The sequence below is a fragment of the Protopterus annectens genome, chromosome 17.part0, assembly GCF_019279795.1.
Source record: "Protopterus annectens isolate FY-2018-M chromosome 17.part0, PAN1.0, whole genome shotgun sequence".
NCBI lineage: Eukaryota > Metazoa > Chordata > Ceratodontiformes > Protopteridae > Protopterus > Protopterus annectens.
In genome coordinates, this window is record NC_056751.1 from 535,340,241 (window position 1) to 535,349,107 (window position 8,867).

Here is an 8,867-nt window from a genome sequence, read left to right on the forward strand (position 1 = left end):
GGTTTCCTTCTCCTCCTGACTGGTTTTGCCAGTACTGAGTTGAGAGAGCTTAGCCTCCAGTTTGGCTATATGGTTGCATCTCTCACATGTGTTGGAATTTGTTGGGAGGAGGAGAGGGTTGTCTGTGTACATGAGGCAGTTGTAACATTGCCTCAAGATTCCCATATTCACCAGCTGGACCAGAGAGGAGATTGACAACTGACCTTTGGACATGCTAGAATAATATTGGGAATTCCTTTATAATTGAAAACAAGGGCCAATGGGGAGCGAGGGTGTAGTGCTTTTAATTTTTAGTGCTGACTTATAATTGCTTTAGTGAGCAAGTGCCAGGTAACAAGTGCAATGTGTTACAGGTAACTTAAATGCAAAAACGACAAACAGTAACTTTCTTTCAAGCAAAGCAAGGAAATAAGTACAGTAAGCAATGCAGATATCACTAGGGATCCACAGAAGCACTGAGAAGCCATGTTTTAGGTGGAATTAGCGTTCCAGGGAAATAACAAGCATACAAACAAAGCTAGATTCAGCAGGCCTGGATCTAGTCTATGCTACAGCAAACAAGGTGTACCAATTTCAGTAAGATACAGTTCAAATATTTAGGCACTATAAACCTTTAACCAGAAATTCCCAGCTCAGAAGGGCAGAGTCCAGCCTCTCCTCCCACAAGAGTGCAGACCACGAACCTTCTTAATGTAAAATAACTGGCCTGAAGCCCAAGTGCTTAAACCAGAGCTAATACACTTTAAGAATAACAGACACTGAGCTCTCAATCAGCAGTTCCCAACTTAGAAGGATGAAAGCTACCTGTCCTGCCACCACAGTGCATGCCACAAACCTTCCTAATGTAGAACAACTGGTCTGAAGCCCAAGTGCTTAATCCAAAAGACTTAGAATGATAGCTACACTTTAACCAAGTTACTACCAAGCAGTAATAAATACAACTGAATACTTTAAATAATGCCTGGATTAGTGCTCAAGTTATACAAACAAAGCTAGATTCAGCAGGCCTGGATCTAGTCTATGCTACAGCAAACAAGGTGTACCAATTTCAGTAAGAAGCAGTTCAGATATACATACACTATAAGCCTTTAACCAGAAATTCCCAGCTCAGAAGGGCAGAGTCCAGCCTCTCCTCCCACAAGAGTGCAGACCACGAACCCTCTTAATGTAAAATAACTGGCCTGAAAGCCCAAGTGCTTAAACCAGAATTAATACAATTCTAGAATAACAGACACTGAGCCCTCAATCAGCAGTTCCCAACTTAGAAGGATGTAAGCTACCTGTTCTGCCACTACAGTGCAGACCACAAACCCTCTCAATGTAAAACTGGTCTGAAGCCCAAGTGTTTAAACTAAAAGGCTTAGAATGAGTTACACCAAGCAGTAATAAATACAATTGAGAACGTTTAAGATGACGCAAAAGCAAAATAAAGTAGGAAGAAACACAAGTACAGTAAAAGCAGAAGACATTTTTTTTTTTTTTTTTTTTTTTTTTTTTTTTTTTAAGAAAAGTAGCAAAAGCAGTAGTAAAGTAGTAAATACAATTCTCATGCAGTGCAAGCTTGCACACTTGAATATGTAGCAATATTCGTCCACACACAGTTTGAAAAAATGTAATTAAATTAAAAAGGACTAAAAGCAAGTACAGAAAGGGTTTATTAGGTAGAATGCGGTAAAGAGATGTCCTAGGGGAGTGTCTTAGATCAAATCTACAGTGGGGTGGGCACTGCAAAAGCCACCAAATTTAAACTACAACCAAGAATAGGAAGGGGGGTGGGGGAACAGTTTCAACACAGATGTAAGGAATGTGCAAATTATAAAAAAATATATATACTGTTTTCTATAGATTTGCAGAGCAGTAAGACACAGATATCAAGCAGACAATTTAGCTCTATAATACAGAATAACACAGAAAATATACTTAGCTCTATAAACTTGAATAAACTTACTGCTGCAGTAGTCACACCCTCCACCCCTCTTATTTGTGTGTTTCTTATGACAGGGTTTGGACGTTTATTTTTATTTTCCTAGCATTGTTCTCTCCAGGCTTTAGCTTCCCTCACTCTCTGTCTGTTTCCATGAAAGTGCTGAAAGGCTTGACACCCAAACCTGTATTTTAGTCAGCTCAACCAAAGCTGACATAAAGGTTCTGCATGTGAAAATTGCCCTGAAGCTTTGGAAGCTAGTCAGCTGTTTTATTCTTGGCCCATGTATTTTAGGATGCTGCAGCAGTGATCATTCAAACATCTGCTGTTATCATCAGTTTACTTACACAACTGTGCCTTCTTAGTTTCATGCAATGGCATTTAGATCTCAGCATGTGAAAACCACGACACACCTAATGTATGAAAATAAGACATCAGAATACATACTGTACGACATGCTACTGCTTATATATTAAAGATGCACAAAATATGTTGCTTGTTTCATTTCTCTTTTCTGCTAGCATGTTGAAGCAGCTTTTATTTTGTTTAATGAATGTAAAGGAAACCTGATGGAAAGTGAAAGTGTTATTGCTGGAATGAAACATATTATACTACATATTTTTCCACTGCAGAAAACATTTACATGAGATCCTGCAACTTTACTTCATGAAACTATTTTCACATGGTATTGTTTTCTACAACCAGACATTAAACAATATAAATTAACTGTTTTGAAATATACTTTTATGCTTACATTACCCTAAAGATCACATGAACACAAATATGATGTCACTAAAAGTCTGCTATGTTGAAACCATAGAGCATACAACACACCAGTAAGACATAACAGGAGTCGTTCTAAGCAAAAACACTATTAAACACTAATAAACACCAGGGCAGCTGCACAAGATTGTCGTACTGTCATACATTATTATTACAGCAGTGATTTGAGATGTGCACATCACAACCTTTACTCCCTCTAAGTAACTGTAGCACACTTGACAGAAAATAATATTTACTCCACGACAAAACATAAATAAGCTTCATTACTATAAAAGAGTAACAGATAGTTGAAAATATGTGATTATTCATTACCTTGCAGACCTATAATCTTCGTAATTACATGCTTTGGATGATTTGAAAACATTATCAGAGAATTCCATTAGCTCAGAGAGAACTATATACGTGCACTTCCTTAGCGATTTCTACTTAAACAGGAAGGAAAAAGCAATACTCACTGACCAGATGCATTAAGGCATTAACAGGCATCGTTGACTGAAGCAAGCTTCTACGTGCGAGTGTGGGTCTGTGTGTGTTTACTTGTATACACTTGTCTGGGCAGTTTAAACATGTTCGCCTCTCATCTTTCATTTTTTTTATCTGAATGTGAGTAATCCTTTTAAATGCTAGGAAAGATCAGGGAACATTTAAAGCTGCACAGTTCACGTTTGCCAAAGCTCTTTTATTTTCTCTTGACTGTTTACTTCACTGCTAGATTAATTTCTTCTGGGAGTAGAGTTCAATATTTCCACCCTTGTGAGGTGCTTAAAGGACCACTGCACTATGACAATGTGAAGTTTTTACTTAGTTCTTCAATCTAAGTAATTTGTGCTTTATATTTGCAAACATTAGTAAAACATTTTTCTGCAAAGATGAGTTAGGGTAGATTAACTGGTGAGTTTAATTTCCGACATTCTAGGAACTGCTGCTTACATGCTCTTTACCTTATAAGGAAAACAAATGTAAACAAGCCATACTGAAAGAATTCTTCATTTTACTACTTTATGATTTGAGCACAGAGATGAAGCAGACTCTAACTGCAGAATGCTACATGAAAGCCATACAATATGCAACAATTAAAAAAATCATTTGAGAACTTTAACGTTATTATACAATAATATAACTTTTAGGTTTTATTTATTTACATACATACTTTTTTAACTGGGTAAGTGAAAGGGCCCGGGGACCATTTTGACACACAACTCAAGCTACTACAACAAAGACAAGTAAGAAGTAAAGAAAAAAATACTGCCATTGAGGCACTTGGCAATGACTGAATAAAAAATGCATCGATAAGGCGTGACACTGAGTAAAACATAAAACATAATTTACAAGCATACATACATTACTAATGTATAAATATATAATGTAAGTTTCATTACAAATACAGAACTGCATATAAGCGCATTGCACAGCTCACAGCACTGTAAGTTGTTACTGCAGTGTAATGAACAAGGACTCAACAAGTGAATGTTGCATGATTGTACATACATACATGCGTACATACATATGGTTTCACTCAATTTGATCAAATGTCTGTTTGGTCACTGAGTGATAAGGGTGGTGCTTAATAATGAATGTATGGATAGCTAAATGTTCAAAATGTCTAGAGACTATTTTGTTGTGAAAGGTGAGTCAGACTGGAGGAGGTGAGACTGTGTGTGTGTTGTGTGTGTGTGTGTGTGTGTGTTGTGTGTGTGTGTGTGTGTGTGTGTGTGTGTGTGTGTGTGTGTGTGTGTGTGTGTGTGTGTGTGTGTGTGTGTGTGTGTGTGACTCAGAGTTAGGGCCAGGATAGGTGAGGGGATAGATTTTGTATGTTTGTGTCCATGTGTGTGTATTTTAGGGTCATGGTTAGGTAAGGAGTTAAATGTAGTGTTGTTCGTGTTTGTTTATGTGTGTATGTGTGTCTGAGTGTGACTTGTGTAGTGGCCATGTACAGCAAGGTTTTTATTAAGTTAAGGTGTAGGGTTGGGGGAAGGGGCAATGTTAGGGTTACAGTTAGCACCCATTACTAAGTTGGGATTACACAGTGAAAATTTTGAGTGCCATTTTGTGAACTTTGAATGTTGAAAGGGAGTTTTCAAAGTCACATAACAGTGATTCGAAATATGTCAAACCCACAACAGCGAATGCTAGCGTGCATTCACTGTTGTGAGATTGACATATTGACTGGAGATTGCACTATGGTGGGGATTGGGAACTTTGCCCTTTTCCTCACTGTAGTGCAATCTCGGAGTTGTAATATATAAGTAGCTGGGGGTGTGGGGGTTGTAGGGGGGCTTGCCCCCCCCACACAAAATGTGCGTTGAACGTCACCAGATGTTCAGATAAGTTTGAAAAATGTCAATAAGTCAAATATGACTTGTTGACATTTTTCTTGTTTCATTATTTTGGTTGGTTGATGTTGTTAATTTTGACAATGTTTTTCGAGTAAGTGATCACTTGCAAAAACTTTACCAAATTTTGATAGTAAACCACTAAGTTGGTACAGGGGGGTGAATTAAGGTCTTGGGCGTTACAGTCTCAAAAGAGGGGTACCCCTGAAGTCACAAAATGCACATTTCTTTTTCGTAAAGTGAGAAGCCCCCTTGTACCACCTGATGGAGTGGCAAACTCCCACATCCTTGACTTGTAAATATTCTTACTCTGAAGTTGTACAAACATAGAGAGGATAAAGAAAAGTAAACCTCACCTTCCTCCTCTACTCCAAGTCCAACATGCAGGCAATGTGCAACCTTGCCAGCCCCAACCTAGCAAAACATACACTACAAGTACTACAGGACACTTGCCACCTTCTTGTTTTGACATTTCTAGACTCACTAATCCATGCTGGGACAAGTAGATTTCCCTGTTTGTTTTCACAGTACAGCATATGACTGAGCTTGAACTGTGCTGCATGAAATACATGACAGCAGTTGTTTTTAACAGGTAATGATGTTTTCATCTCATGGCCACTTTGGACGATAAGAGAAGGAAATAATTCCTACACAACCAATTTATTAAACATTAGAACTAGAGCTTTGCATGCTACTTACAAATGACTTCTTCTCATGACAGCTGCTTTTACTGGACAAGAAGGTTCATTGTTAAAATCATTACTGATGCACCCTTCTGTTTAAGTTCTTCTGAAACCAAATGTGTTCATGTTAAATTCCTAGGAATTACACTCCAATTGCATGGCTATTCTTATCTTCTCTAAGCTACTACCGACTGAGACTGGCTTACCAGTGAAATCCTGAAATAGTCACATTTAAGAAGAAATTACTACTTCAATTTAATGAAAGGGCCAGTTACTGTCCCTTACTTGTATATTCTTCATTATTTGTCTAGTTATGACTATGGCTTTTAAGGTCACTGGGCCTTAAACTTAACCAAAATTACCACTTACTCACTGAAGTAAAGTCAGCATAGCTACTATGCTACTATTGGTGCTAACTACATTTCAGTTTTGCATATGCTTATCTTCTACTAAAGTTTCTAGTCTGAATACTCTTTGTAGTTCTCCTCCAGTATTATTATTCTGCATGTTTTTTTTTCCTTTGACCTCAGTCATGGTAGGTCTATTTGGATCAGATCATTCACCTGGCTTAGAAATATTAGCTAACCGAATAAAAGTCTAATGTCTCAGTCATCATATCATTATTCTTTGATTATATTTCCATTCCATTCTTGTTCACAGTTAATTCATATCACTGCTGTGTTATGAAATGGAGAGGTAGGCGGCAGTGAAATAACTTATCCACTATGAATAATTTAATTTTTAACTATAAATAAACGTGTGAAATTTAATTTTTAACTATAAATAAATGTGTTGAAGGTAGGCCACCTTCAGGTAAAAAAAAGTCATTACAGTTTTCAAAATAATTGGCAGCCAAGATAGAAATGACAAATGATATGGAATTCAGTGGGTATAAATTTCCGGAAGTACAAGAGAACTAAAAGTGAGGCAGAAGAGATAGTATAGCTAAATAAATAAGGTCAAGATAGAGTAAATACAGAAAAGAAAAACATAGTCAATAAAAAAGAGCAAAATATTCTTGACATGTTACACAATAAAAAAGGAAAGAATGGGCTTGGATGACTAAAGTTACTGAGAAAATAGGGAATGAAGAAGTGAGCAATAGGAAGGGTATCATGGTTTTACAAATAACATTTACTCTGCATTTGTCCTGTAAGAAGACACTGGGGGAATACGGCTGTAGCACAGCTGGTTTGTTTGTTTGTGTCTTTCGGCTTTTCCCAGTTAGGGGTCGCCACAGCGGAACTCCGGTCCGCTAATGATTGGTAGTTGTTTTTTACATGCCGAGTTACCAGGCATGACGCACAACCTTCAATGAAGGTACGCCCATTCACGCATGTCTCCACGCAGAAGACGCTCTAGCTGAGAATCGGACCGGACAGCGTCTTACTGTGTGGCGACAACGTTACCACAGCACCACCACCATAAGCAGATATACTGAAAGGATTTGCTGGCCTATAATAGATAAAGCAGGAGTTCGGCAAATATATGGAAGGGAAAAAAAGCAGGAAGAGGTCTGCTAGATGTAACATGCCACTTTAGTCTCTGGTGACATAACTCTGGAGTAGGTTATATTTTATTTTATTAGGTGTAGATTACATACCTATGTACATGGGTGAGATTGTAGGGAGTAAAGCATTCTACATGCTCAATTGCTTTGGAATTTTTGTAGTACCTAAAATGCAACTTGAGCATTTTTAATGAACATCTTTAGATAAAGCAATTTCTGATGATCTGACTCAAGATTAATCAAACTAGCCAGCCAGCACACAGAATATTTTAGGAAAACATTAAACCTAAAATCTAAAAGAACTCATTATCCCAAATGCTGCCAAGGCAATGGGACTGAAGAATATATGATTAGAATATCATTTTTGTAGCATGCTGGTTCACTTGCTGCAATTTGTCCTGACTTCCAAGTACCTTATCTTAGGAGTCAGTATGTTATTCCTAGTGATTAATGAATTTTCCCCAGCTGCATTAGTTGTTTCCACCTCCAAAGAATGTGCTATTTGATTAATTACTCTAAATGCATTACTATATTTATCCTTGGGCCTATGTTATGTCTGAGACCACAGAGGATGATTTCATGTATGTAATAACAATCAGATAAAAGGAGTAAAATAGCTAAATGAGGTGTTGAAAGGCAGCTGGGTGTCAAGTTTAATACAAGGCTGCAGGTTGTGGAGGTGTTTCTAGAGAACCTGGTGTGAGATTTATACTTCATGTGAGAATAGGTCAGTGGCCAGAAACTCTGGATTAAAGTATTTTTGTACAGTCATTGTCAAGAGTATAGATTTATACACTACAGAAAATTTTTCACAATATTTGTAATTCATTGGGACACAGGATTTATGACAGCAGGAGACCATATTTTGAAAAGTATTTAAGAGAACTGTAATGAAATTCTTTGAGGAGTTATATGCTGGGAAACAACAGTTTCTACAGATTAGCACTATATCAGCAAGACATTCGGTTTCTCTTTTTATGGACTTGCAAAAAGTCTATTCATTATAGGGCATCACTGTAGGTGTTATACTGTGTTGAGGTGTGACTCAGTGATCAAAAACAGGTAATAAAGATGAATGAAGCATAAGGTAAACAAAGGAGATGGGTAAATATATGCAGATGTTTTCTTGTCACTATGGCCCTTCTGTAAATACTGCAGGGCAGGTAGAAGGAGACATTATCTTTTGGTGATTCCACTAAGGACTCTGCAGTCACCTAGATTTTACATAGAGTAAAACATGTGCTTTGTAAGGATGGTCAGAAGAATGGCCACTGGACATCAAAGTGAAAAACTAAAACATCTTTTGGGGGCATAAAAGTGCAGGGAGGATTATGTGTTGGTGAAGGGAAGATACTTATAAGAAAATGGAAAAGCAGGCCTGCAAGTGATCATTGCTGATCCCCAGATTATACCTCCAAATATATAAGAGCCATATTAACACTCCCTACACCACTGTGCTGGCTAAGCAAAGGTGTGACAAGCAGAGCTAATCATCTAATTGTGCCAGTCATGTGACTCAGCATGGGATGTTTACTCACGTCCCACTAATTTAAGGGACTTAAATCAAAAATTGACTTTAAATATGTCAATGAAAAATACTCTGATTAAAGTGAGATTTAAGTCCATATGCTCCC

The 8,867-nt window shown here is 37.5% G+C and overlaps 1 protein-coding gene across 1 annotated transcript in view; it reads right to left on the reverse strand.

Annotated features, from left to right (window-relative positions):
• LOC122791734 (galactoside alpha-(1,2)-fucosyltransferase 2-like) overlaps positions 1-3,162 on the reverse strand; it is an 827,893-nt gene extending 824,731 nt beyond the window's left edge. The window contains exon 1 of the mRNA XM_044059642.1: positions 3,020-3,162. The gene's annotated coding sequence lies outside the window, so the exon portion shown is untranslated. The remainder of the gene's footprint in view (positions 1-3,019) is intronic.
• Positions 3,163-8,867: the final 5,705 nt, after the last annotated feature.